The sequence below is a fragment of the Carassius carassius genome, chromosome 12, assembly GCF_963082965.1.
Source record: "Carassius carassius chromosome 12, fCarCar2.1, whole genome shotgun sequence".
Lineage (NCBI taxonomy): Eukaryota > Metazoa > Chordata > Actinopteri > Cypriniformes > Cyprinidae > Carassius > Carassius carassius.
In genome coordinates this window covers 32,328,164-32,341,396 of record NC_081766.1, presented here as the reverse complement: position 1 = coordinate 32,341,396, position 13,233 = coordinate 32,328,164, and positions in this window count along the sequence as shown.

Here is a 13,233-nt window from a genome sequence, read left to right as displayed (position 1 = left end):
AAAACTTGTTGTAAAACTTCTTAACGGCATATTTTTAAATAGTTACTATAGCTACAGAGGAAGGAGATACATATCACCAGTGATTGCGGTTTGAATTTGGATCTGTTCCTCACACCAAGCATCACATGGATACAGGATTTAAATAAAAATAAAATCCTTTCATGATCATTTTATTTAATGCTTGTGAATGACAGCATACTAATAAAAATGATGTGCCCCCACTCTCTATTATAGATCAGTGTGTGTCCCATAGTAAACCAAATAAATATTACATGATAACGGTTAAATACTCTCTCTCTTTCTCTTTCTTTTCATGTAAGGATTCTAAGACTATTTGTACCAAGAATAATAATATAAAATTTAATACAATTATTAATTGCAGTTTAATTATCTTGACTAATTTGCTTAATTTTTAAATGATAATGTTTCATTCTGTTTTGACTTGCCATTTCAAAGACTTCATTTTAACAATACTACACCTCATTAAAATGTATGTGATCATTTATCCATTATCATGCAATATTGTATTTATCTTGTTTATCATGGGTCACATAATATGCTGCCAGATCTTAGCCTGATTTGGGCCACATATCACCTGACTGATCTGGGCCACACTCCTCCCACCAACAATTGGCCCTTAGATTGTTTGCCGGATCCCCGCCGTGCTGTCATTGCCACACATGGCCCAGCTCTGGCTGAAAGGGTACATGCCATTGCCGACAGGAGGCCAGCAGCGCCACCTTGAGGCCACATGTGGGCCAAGTCTGTTTGCTATGTAGGTTCAAACGGGACTGGCTTCTATGAAAAAAAAAAAAAAAAAAAGATATAAGAGCTTTTTGGCAGCAAAACCACTAGATGGGTTATTACAAACAGGGATAAAACATTTTTACCACATTTATTAATTCCAAATTATTACTTAAGGTTATTCAGAAATTCAGACATAGACAATATTTTTACATTTAGAAAAAGATAATCATAATAAATGAACAATTTAATCAAATAATGAATTTTTAGGGTTGAGGCCAAGATGTCTGAAGGGCAGGCAGAGATATGAGCTTAGGTTAAGTTGTCAGACTGAGACAACTTAGATAAACATGGATTTGTCCTTTGGGCCTCAGGTTCTGGCAGATCTTACATGCTTGCATTTGCTGTGGGTGAATCATCCTAATCTTAGAAGTATAGTAGTAAAGGTCTAATTAGACATTTGTATTAGAACTGTGAGGGCTGAACATTTTTTTAAATTTCATATCTGTGCAATATTTTATTATTTTTAGAATATCAAAAAGGTGCTTCGCTCAGTTCCCTACATTTCACTGGATCTCATTTACTAACATTGTGATTCACAAATTTTTGTTAAAATCTGTATGTTTTATGCTGTGTTAACAGTTCATTGATAAATTTGCATTTAAATATTTTCTTCTAAATTTGGGACAAAATTTAGAACCACGTGTATGCCAAAATCACTCCTGGTGGCCTTACACATGTGGAATGCGTTAAGGGTGGAATGCGTTGGTGTGCAACCACTTTAAGTCACTCTATAATTTGGATTTATTACAAATTTTTTTGTTATAGCTTGTTCCAGGATAGGTTTTAGTGAACCTACAGTATAATATAAGACCCATGTAATAGATTTACAGAGAATGACAAAATCAGGGGCACATGCTCCCTTCTTTAGAATAATCTGTATTCTTCAACTTTAAACTTGGTAGACTGTTCAGAATTATCCCAATACCAACTTGAATAAATTGAACCAATTGCCTTGAAAAATAACCATTGGGTTGATGCTTAAAGATGTACAACTTACAGTCGATCTTTAAAGGGAACCCTGGGTATTAAGACTGGTATTTTATTTTATTTTATTAGTTTTTAAATTTTCCAATTTTTTTATTAAGAGTATTTCAGTAAGAGATATTTACATTATTTTAACCCAAATATGACTTAATACCTGGGGTTCCCTTTAATGATGGATCAATAGAGAAGTACAATTAAGTGAGAAGCGTACCTATATATAATATCCAAGATGGTTAACAGCCAACAAAGGACTGGGTTTTAAAGATGCAATACCACAAATGGAACACATTGGTCTCAGAAATGAGATGTTTTAACTTGAGTATTCGCACTTCCAACTTTGTCTGGTTTCAGCATGAACACTTGGGAAGTGTCCACTATGGTGAATCAGGTGTCTGTTATTTAGGCAATGATTTTTTTTCCATGTCCACTGGTGGCTATCACAAGTAAAAAGCTAGACAAGACAAGGAACAGTAAATAGCGTGAGTGCTAAAGGAAACATGGTCCTCAGAATGGCAGCCATAAATCACTCATCAACCCATGTTGAAACACAGAGGAAAAATAAGGGAGCTTGGCGCATCTTACTTGGCCAAGGCACAAGAAGATATTTAAAAGATAGAGGTCAGTCACCATAGCTCCTACATTTTTCTTTCTTAGCCATTCAGTGTCTCAATGTTTATTTACTTACTGGATTTTTGTATTACCATTTACATAATACTTAAGAACCACAGACTCAAAATGAGATTACAGACCACCCAGCTCAAAATCATTAAATGTCTTAAAAAACATCAAGTTTCTCACAATAATTTCACAACAATAAACAATAATAGAAGTTATATCAGCTGCAATTAAATATGAGTACAGTAATTGTAATGTTTTAAATACAGATATTCTTGAAATATATTTATATTTTTTACTGGTAGCTTGGGAAAAGAACAGCAACAAACACTGGTTGATTTAATGGACAACAAAATATTGTTATAAAATTTTTGGTTAATCTGAGCTGCTGAGATTGTGAGATATTGTTTTATATTGTGAAGTTAGGCTGAGATAGGTAGTGTTGTGTATCATGCCAGTGATAGAAAAATGGCAAAAGACTTGACCAAGCAATGTTATATCAAAAAATGGATTGGGCCAAACACTTTACTCTAGAAGTTCTACTTTTATGACTTGTAGATGAAAGTTGCATGTGTAAGCATACCCTTATGAAAAAGAAGTTTATTCATCTGTGCTATTAGTATACTTATTTTCAATTAAAATAAGCATGTATACTTTGAGTCAACATTTTTTGTACTTATCAGAGATATACTTCATAAAATTATACTTAAGAATACTTGGCTTGTTCTGTACACCACATAATCCAAGTATATTTTGGCCTACACAGACACACATTAATCTTTTTAAAAAAGAGGGAGGAGAGAGTAGTGCAGAATAAATTAGTCAGTATATAGATGCTGCCACATCAGCTAGACCCTGTGTTTGGGCCAGGAATTGCACACAGACTGAAGAGAATTTCATGTCTTTAGTACTGAAGTGTGTGGTCAAGCTCGCAGAATGAATTCCTGTTTACCACTCTTAAATTTCATGCACTCCATAGCTATACTCCCTGCAATTAATGGTCACACATCACACACCATGCACCTTTTACCACAAGTAGTCATACTTTCTCATATTTTCATATATTCAAGTGTAGCTCTGAGTAAGAATACTGCTTTGATCAATTTGTTTCTTTTCTTTTGTATTCACTGAAAAATATGAAATCCAATCCTAGAACTACTGCAAAGGCAAGGGTTTTGGGGGTTAAAACAGCAGCCTGTGAGATAAATCCTTGCTTGTGGAGATTAGCCTTCGTTGTCTGTCCATTTATTGCCATTTCCCTTCTTGTAACCTACTGTGTTTATCCAGCTTTTTAAAAATGGCAGGTGCCCACATTTTCCCACATGTGTTCTGGCCAGTCAACGTAGACGTATGTCACTGGTAGTTCCTATAGCGCAGGTATAACTGTTTTATAAATAAGTACCCATGAAACAGTTCCTATAACTAAAATCGTTCCTAGTTTCTGCAGTGTTTCTGTAGTTCTAGGAACTATGAAAAGGTTCCTCCAGAGCAAAAGGGGCTATTGTCTTGTTGGGGCGAGTTCCTTCCAAAGACTCAAAGGCTCTCCCTTTCCAGATGCTGATACTATGCAACTGATGCAATTGACTAAGAAACCGGGGACTGAGGATGATTTGAGTGTAGTTGTGGAAGACATGGCATTGTTGGAAGGCTGACCACCGGGCTTCCGAGTCATCTGAAGGCCATCCAAATGTGGAAAATGTTAACTTAAGGTGGTCACTCTGAGGACGATGTACATTTGGCCACATCACAGAAAATGTTCAGTTTCAAATTCTAGTCTACCAGTGTGTTCTAGAAGGCATTCTGAGAAGTAATAGAGGAGTAGAGAACAAGCAGAGACAATGCAATACAATTTCCTTTATCCTCTTCCAATCAAAAACAATTCCACAATCCAAATCCAGAATGAACTGACAATCCAAATCCAGAGCAGCAAATTTACTAGTCAATCAAAATTACTACCTCTTGATAAAGGTTCAGGCAGAAAGAGAAAATTCAGGTTCCAGGCAGGGTAGAGTTCACACAGGCTTCAAGAATCTGATTCAGGAACTGGCTGGAATGTTCACCAATGAGTTGATGAGACAATCTGGCAAGGAGGTAAGAGCAAGACTGGCTTATATAGTAAGGGAGACAGGTGAAACCAATGAGGGAAATTATAGAGGAGTTACGAGGCCAGGAACAGGAAGCTGGATGCTAGTTGCCAAAATAAAAGTCTAACAGTAAGTGGTGACAGAATCATGACACGGGCGTCGCTAGGCTTTTTTAGCGGGGCTGTAGCATTAAGCTCCATAAACTGTACACAAATTTGCAATCGCCTCAGAGTCAGTCACCTTAAATTTCATATGAAACCGGCGTCAGACCGGTCTCCTTCCATCTTTCAGCGCTCTTCAATCCGCAGACCACGGGGGAGCAGCGTGAGCGGACTCAAACAGAAGACACAAGGTATGTGTTTATCGATAGATTGTTAGAATATCCGTATCTGTGCAGTTCTTTGTCATAAATACAGTTTACAAAAGGTCACGAGGGAGCAGTCAGTTTCTCATCTACTGTAAAGTTTTCGCTTGTCAACGCTCATCACTAAACAGCTGTTTCCTCCAGCGAAAATCTAGCCCTTAACACATATGAACGAACACATACTTTAATTACATTTATTAAAATATACTTAATTTAATCATACGTACTTTATACATACACCAGCTACTGTGCAAAAGTCTTAGGCACATTAGTATTTTCACTTAAAAGAATGGCGTTCGGTCAGTTATTTATTTATTTTGCTGTAGTGTGTCAGTATAAAATATCAGTTTACATTTCCAAACATTTATTTTTGCCGTTGACAGACTGCTTGTGCATTCAAAATCGCACAAGATTATTGTTAAAATGAATGGCAAACTGATATTTCCTACTGACACACTACAGCAAAAGATATAAATAACTGGCTTAAAACCCTTTTTTGGTGTGAAAATACTAATGTGCCTAAGACTTTTGCACAGTACTGTACTTTACAAACGACATTGTTGCTACTTTATAAAGAATGACTATCCAGTAATTCACAGAACTGATTAAAGACAGTGACAGGCAGCACTCATCTTAACTAAATATCAGAGTGAGTGGCAGAGATACAGTAGAAACATTATGTGTGGTTTTGTATTAAATAATGACCCAGATTGTGAAATACATTCATTTGCCTTAGGGTAAGGGAAGCACAACTTGGGAAATTAGAGCATCCAAGGCGAAAGCTATGGATTTATTTTAAATATTTGTAATATTCTTTAATGTTATCCATAGGTTTTTTTTTGGTTCTTTTTTTTTTTAAAGTATCGGTTCAGGCACCGGTTCTGTTTTAAAAGTATCGAAAAGGCACTGGACCCTACTTAAAAGTTATTATTTCTCACTGGCTCATTTACCAAAATGGGTGCTTTCTCTTGGTCCTCCACAAATTAAGCTACTGTAGGTAGTTCGGTAGCGAGACGTTTTAATAAATTATCGTTTGCAATTGACGACGCGATTGACAATGTTGTGATAAGTAGGCTATACCAACTTTGTAACTCGTTACTCCCCCCCCCCCCCCCCCCACACACACTGGACATAGCAGACGTATGTAGTGAATACAGGAATGTATCAATCAAGAAGGTATCAGGATTATGAGTTATTTTTCATTTTTAGTTTTTGATTATTCACTTGGATTAATCATTCATTTTAACAGCACTAATGTTTAATGTAAAGAGACAACCATACAAGGGTAATTGTTACTAAGCCTGCACCAATGTTCTTGTCCATTGCCCTCGCAGATTCCTGCAGCTAAGCTTGGATGTTCATTTACATTCCATTAAAGGTTATTGATGACATACCTCTGAAGTTTGACTTTTTGCACCATAACAATACTTATAGGCAACTAGTCATCATACAGTATCTCTAGTTCTTTAATGTATTTGCATTGTACAACCCGAATTCCGGAAAAGTTGGGACGTTTTTTAAATTTTAATAAAATGAAAACTAAAGGAATTTCAAATCACATGAGCCAATATTTTATTCAAAATAGAACATAGATAACGTAGCAAATGTTTAAACTGAGAAATTTTACACTTTTATCCACTTAATTAGCTCATTTAAAATTTAATGCCTGCTACAGGTCTCAAAAAAGTTGGCACGGGGGCAATAAATGGCTAAAAAAGCAAGCAGTTTTGAAAAGATTCAGCTGGGAGAACATCTAGTGATTAATTAAGTTAATTGATATCAGGTCTGTAACATGATTAGCTATAAAAGCTTTGTCTTAGAGAAGCAGAGTCTCTCAGAAGTAAAGATGGGCAGAGGCTCTCCAATCTGTGAAAGACTGCTTAAAAAAATTGTGGAAAACTTTAAAAACAATGTTCCTCAACGTCAAATTGCAAAGGCTTTGCAAATCTCATCATCTACAGTGCATAACATCATCAAAAGATTCAGAGAAACTGGAGAAATCTCTGTGCGTAAGGGACAAGGCCGGAGACCTTTATTGGATGCCCGTGGTCTTCGGGCTCTCAGACGACACTGCATCACTCATCGGCATGATTGTGTCAATGACATTACTAAATGGGCCCAGGAATACTTTCAGAAACCACTGTCGGTAAACACAATCCGCCGTGCCATCAGCAGATGCCAACTAAAGCTCTATCATGCAAAAAGGAAGCCATATGTGAACATAGTCCTGAAGCGCCGTTGTGTCCTGTGGGCCAAGGCTCATTTAAAATGGACTATTTCAAAGTGGAATAGTGTTTTATGGTCAGACGAGTCCAAATTTGACATTCTTGTTGGAAATCACGGACGCCGTGTCCTCCGAGCTAAAGAGGAGGGAGACCTTCCAGCATGTTATCAGCGTTCAGTTCAAAAGCCAGCATCTCTGATGGTATGGGGGTGCATAAGTGCATACGGTATGGGCAGCTTGCATGTTTTGGAAGGCTCTGTGAATGCTGAAAGGTATATAAAGGTTTTAGAGCAACATATGCTTCCCTCCAAACAACGTCTATTTCAGGGAAGGCCTTGTTTATTTCAGCAGGACAATGCAAAACCACATACTGCAGCTATAACAACAGCATGGCTTCGTCGTAGAAGAGTCCGGGTGCTAACCTGGCCTGCCTGCAGTCCAGATCTTTCACCTATAGAGAACATTTGGCGCACGACCACGAACTCTTCAGCAGCTGGAAATCTATATAAGGCAAGAATGGGACCAAATTCCAACAGCAAAACTCCAGCAACTCATAGCCTCAATGCCCAGACGTCTTCAAACTGTTTTGAAAAGAAAAGGAGATGCTACACCATGGTAAACATGCCCCGTCCCAACTATTTTGAGACCTGTAGCAGAAATCAAAATTGAAATGAGCTCATTTTGTGCATAAAATTGTAAACTTTCTCAGTTTAAACATTTGCTATGTTACCTATGTTCTATTGTGAATAAAATATTGGCTCATGTGATTTGAAAGTCTTTTAGTTTTCATTTTATTAAAATTTAAAAAACGTCCCAACTTTTCCGGAATTCGGGTTGTACTAAAGTGTGTTTATTTTCAATGGGCATAAATGCGGCTGAACCAGATAGCCTAGTGCATCCCAAATTTTTCAACATGAACATTTTAATATAACATTATAGTCATTAATGTCTATGGCCTTTAGAAAAATGTTTTTTTTTAGGCAGTGGGGTAGTGCACAATAGGCCCCTGTGGCGCGGCCTAAGCTTTTGTTCTTAATGCCATTTTTTTCCTCTTACATCACTTTTACTTTTATACTTTAAGTAGTTTTTTAAACCAGTACTTTTACACTTTTACTTGAGTAAAAAGCTTGAATGTATACTTCAACTTCTACAAAAGTCTTTTTAAACCCTAGTATCTATACTTCTACTTGAGTAATGAATGTCAATACTTTTGACACCACTGTCAATAACAGAGACTAAAAATGTCAAGTTTAAGATAGTCCTTTATCCATAATATTGCTTTCGCTTGCGAAAAAGTCATTTAATCAGAATAAGGAGAAAAATATGCATAGATCAAGCACTGTTTACAAGCAAAAAAATAATAATTTTTGGGGTGAACTATTCTTTTAATGTGAGAACTTGACAGGACACTTTAGCACCAAAGACATTAAATGTTATGCAGCTGGTGTGTGAAAGTGTGGTACACAGTATCATCCCACCAACAGCAAGCGCCCCTTCCATACTCTGAAGCCTAGCTGTCAGCCTTCTAACAACACCATTGTTCGCCACAATTAAACTCATATCATCCTCAAACCCTGGAAAAATAATCTGAACTGAAGTTAGTTGTCTGGAAAGGGAAAGCCATTAAGTCTTCTAAAGAAGCTCGCCAGAAGACAACCTCCATTCCTGATCCCTTGGTTCCCCAAGTTCTCTTAGGATGGATAAATCTACAGATTACTCTCTACACAAGAGTTTTTACCTCGCAGGCTGCTGTTCTCACCTCAAAAGACCTTTCCTATGCAGTAGTCCTAGGATTGGACTTTGTGGTTTCAGTAGTTTGCAGATTAGCATGACCAACACCTAAAAAGGAGACAGCACACAAAGACATCCAACCAAAGCCTAGACAGCATAGATAAAAAAGCATTCATTGATATTGCTGTAAGTGATGCCACATTATTTCTCAACAAATTGGCATAAATAAATAAAACAAGGAAGGAAAAAGCTAATAAAATATATCTTATAACCTGTCATATATAATATACCTATAATAACCTTATTTTAAGAAAATGTGCTTAATAGAAAAAAATGTGTGCATGATGTGCTTGGTCCAACAAGACGCATTCATAAACAGTAGACTCATAAAGCACAATAACTCGCTTTAACATGATAGCGGTATCACATTCCTAATAGGACTTTTGTGATTTCACATTCCAATGGTCTCAGAGGCTTACTTCCCACCACCCTAATATAACTGTGAATCAGAGAAAGATAAAGGGTACACTAACAGGCTACATCATGCACAGTTTGGCTTGTAAAGATTCTCCAGCTGTCCAGAGGATTAAGCTTAGTGATTAAAAGCTTAAGCCTCATGGCACCGTGGCTGGAGCAGGCGCCTCTGGCTCAGGGATGGGCTGGTACCTTCCCCGTCATCAGGTCAGACATTCTAGACCTATTCTATCAGGGATGGATTCTATCTGAAACCATTATATGAGTGCTTCAGTGATATATTCATGTTTATAGAATAAGGGGTGACAGCCTAAGAATAGCAGAAGCAAATGCATATGGGACGTTTATCTTGCTGCCCATAATCTGATGCCAGTGAAAGAATTTGCCCTTTACTTGTTAAAATTAATCTCACCTCACAAATGAGGTTTAATATTTCTCAATTGCTTCTAAGTGATGATGTGATGTCTAATTTAAGATGAGAAACAATCATTGTACAGGCTGCTCTGAAAGTTCAGGAAGCACTCTGGGTTCTTTGTATCTCTTTACTCAAATGCTGGTTCAATTGAGGCAACTGGAACCCAAATGACATTTTGAATGACAAACAGTGACACACTGATTCTGTGCATAGAAGTAGAGCACAGCTGTGATCCGTGCAAACACTCACATACCTGTACACATACAGACACACACACACACACACACACACACACACACACACACACACACACACACACACACAAATGGGTCTGTGCCATCAACAACAAAGTGACAGGAATGAAAAATTAGTTTGAATGTCCTGATGAAAGCTACTCATACTGTGAATGATTCAACCAACACTTAAAAAGAAGAAGTATACTAATATGCACTAGTAAAATACTTGTATGTGTACTATTTCAAAACTTTTTGGGAGTAAGTTGGCCCATTTTTAGTTTATAAACATATACTTTTATGTGCAAAAGTACAGAACTATATATGTTTTTGAGTATCTCAGTAAACCACCAGTTTAATAGTTTTTATACTGCAAGTATTCTTATGTTTTCTTTAAGTGTACTTAACATCATACTTAAAGTTTACTTTTTATACATTCTTTTTGCATCTGGTCTCTTTAGTTGTTGCCTTTCAAGAGTTTCTGAGGAAAAAAACAAACAAAACAATTTTCTCTACTTTTGTACCTTGAAAAATAAAATTCAAATTACTCTTGGACAAAAACAATTGATAACATAATTGAATTTTAAAGTTCACATACCATTAACTGTCTTTCTTGCTTCTGAGGCTGAGGAAAAAGGCACCTCCTCATCATCTTGTTTAATTGCAGCACTTTCTTAATAAGCAGCAAAATTAAGACCCATAAGGGTTGCACTTTATTTTACAGTACGTGTAGTAACATGTACTTATAGTGTACTTACAGTGTAAGTACTAAGAAAGTTCTGGTAATACAAGGTAACTACATGGGGTAGGGTTAGGTTTAGGGGTAGGTTCAGGGTTAGTACCTAGTTATTACATAGTTATTGTAATTACTATAATAAGTACATAGTATGTACATGAGGAACAGGACTGTAAAATAAAGTGCTACCATCATAAGTCTAAGTAAACTTTTTTTAGTAATTTTAAATAACTAGGTAATAAAATAACATTTAATAAAAAATATTTAGTTATTAATTTTTTACAGTGCATGGTAAAAACAAATGGTCACATGTCCACTTTACATTAAAGTACACTTTAACAGGTTATTAATGTAAATAACTCATGAATTAATGGTTAAAAGTTGTCCACTTTACATTTAGTTACTATTTCACAGATAACTAGTGTTTATAACATGAATAAAAGATTCACTGGTGCTCAACCTGCATAAAGGTTTACAGGTAACTGTCACGCTGTCTGGTCTTTGTTTCCCTGAGTCTCTACTAGTGGTCTCACTTCCCCATAGGCACCTCACCGTAGGCACTACTATTCCCACAAAGCCTTGTCCCTTCATCACAGTAACTGCACTCCTGTTAATTGCACTCATGTGTCTTCACTTGATAGTCATTACCCTGCCTATATTAACCGTTTTTTTCCTGTTTGTCTTCATGGAGTCCTTTCTTTCCGTCACCCAGTTTCCTCACCTTCCGAGTTTCTTGTTCTTATTCCTGTTCCTGTACCATTCCCTGTTTGTTTGTTTGTTTGGATTGATTGATTTTTTGGTTTTGACCCCTGCTTGTTGGATTCTGACTTGGATTACCCTTTAAAACCCACACTGCGTTTGGATCTATCATCTCCTGTGTTTCCCTGTGTTCCCGAACGTAACAGAAGGACTCCATCCATGTAGAGATCCAGCGGTGTGGGACTTCATTCCCACTCCCCAGCCAGTATGGTGGAGCGGAGGGCGAAATTCTTAAGATTAACCACCTTCCGCCAAGAGGGGATTGAGGTGGGTGCTATGGCACATGTGTTCTGGACCCTGGCGTATGGTATGGGATACAATGATGCGGCCCTAAAGGACATTTTCAACACCGGTCTGGATGACCCGGTGCCTCAAAGGGAAATGGACCAGTTGGATGCTTTTAATTTCTGGGAGTTCGTGTTCTACCTACAACATCGGCTTCCATGGGATACCCCAGCCACTCCTGTCTCTCCCGGTGGGATGGCCAATTCTAGACTGGGGTCTACAAACAGGAGGACCGCCAGCCCAGCGCCACAGCACAAGTTGGCCACCGGTCCAGTGCCACTGCCCAAGATGACAGCCACATTTAACCCTCCAGAGTCGAGTCAGGTTCCCGTTGACCCTCCAGAGTTGAGTCAGGTTCCCGTTGACCCTCCAGAGTCGAGTCAGGTTCCCGTTGACCCTCCAGAGTCGAGTCAGGTTCCTGTTGACCCTCCAGAGTTGAGTCAGGTCCCCGTTGACCCTCCAGAGTCAGGTCAGGTCCCCGTTGACCCTCCAGAGTCAGGTCAGGTCCCCGTTGACCCTCCAGAGTCAGGTCAGGTCACCGTTGACCCTCCAGAGTCAGATCAGTTCACCGTTGACATGTTAAAAGGAGGGTGATGCTTGAAATCATTGTTCTTCCATTGTTAACCATGGTGACCTGCAAAGAAACGCGTGCAGCCATCATTGCATTGCATAAAAATGGCTTCACAGGCAAGGATATTGTGGCTACTAAGATTGCACCTAAATCAACAATTTATAGGATCATCAAGAACTTCAAGGAAAGAGGTTCAATTCTTGTAAAGAAGGCTTCAGGGCGTCTAAGAAAGTCCAGCAAGCGCCAGGATCGTCTCCTAAAGAGGATTCAGCTGCGGGATCGGAGTGCCAGCAGTGCAGAGCTTGCTCAGGAATGGCAGCAAGCAGGTGTGAGCGCATCTGGACGCACAGTGAGGCGAAGACCTTTGGAAGATGGCCTGGTGTCAAGAAGGGCAGCAAAGAAGCCACTTCTCTCCAAAAAAAAACATCAGGGACAGATTGATCTTCTGCAGAAAGTTTAGTGAATGGACTGCTGAGGACTGGGGCAAAGTTATATTCTCCGATGAAGCCCCTTTCCGATTGCTTGGGGCATCTGGAAAAAGGCTTGTCCGGAGAAGAAAAGGTGAGCGCTACCATCAGTCCTGTGTCATGCCAACAGTAAAGCATCCTGACACCATTCATGTGTGGGGTTGCTTCTCATCCAAGGGAGTGGGCTTACTCACAATTCTGCCCAAAAACACAGCCATGAATAAAGAATGGTACCAAAACACCCTCTAACAGCAACTTCTTCCAACAATCCTACAACAGTCTGGTGAAGAACAATGCATTTTCCAGCATGATGGAGCACCGTGCCATAAGGCAAAAGTGATAACTAAGTGGCTCTGGGACCAGAATGTTGAAATTTTGGGTCCATGGCCTGGAAACTCCCCAGATCTTAATCCCATTGAGAACTTGTGGTCAATCCTCAAGAGGCGGGTGGACAAACAAAAACCCACTAATTCTGACAAACTCC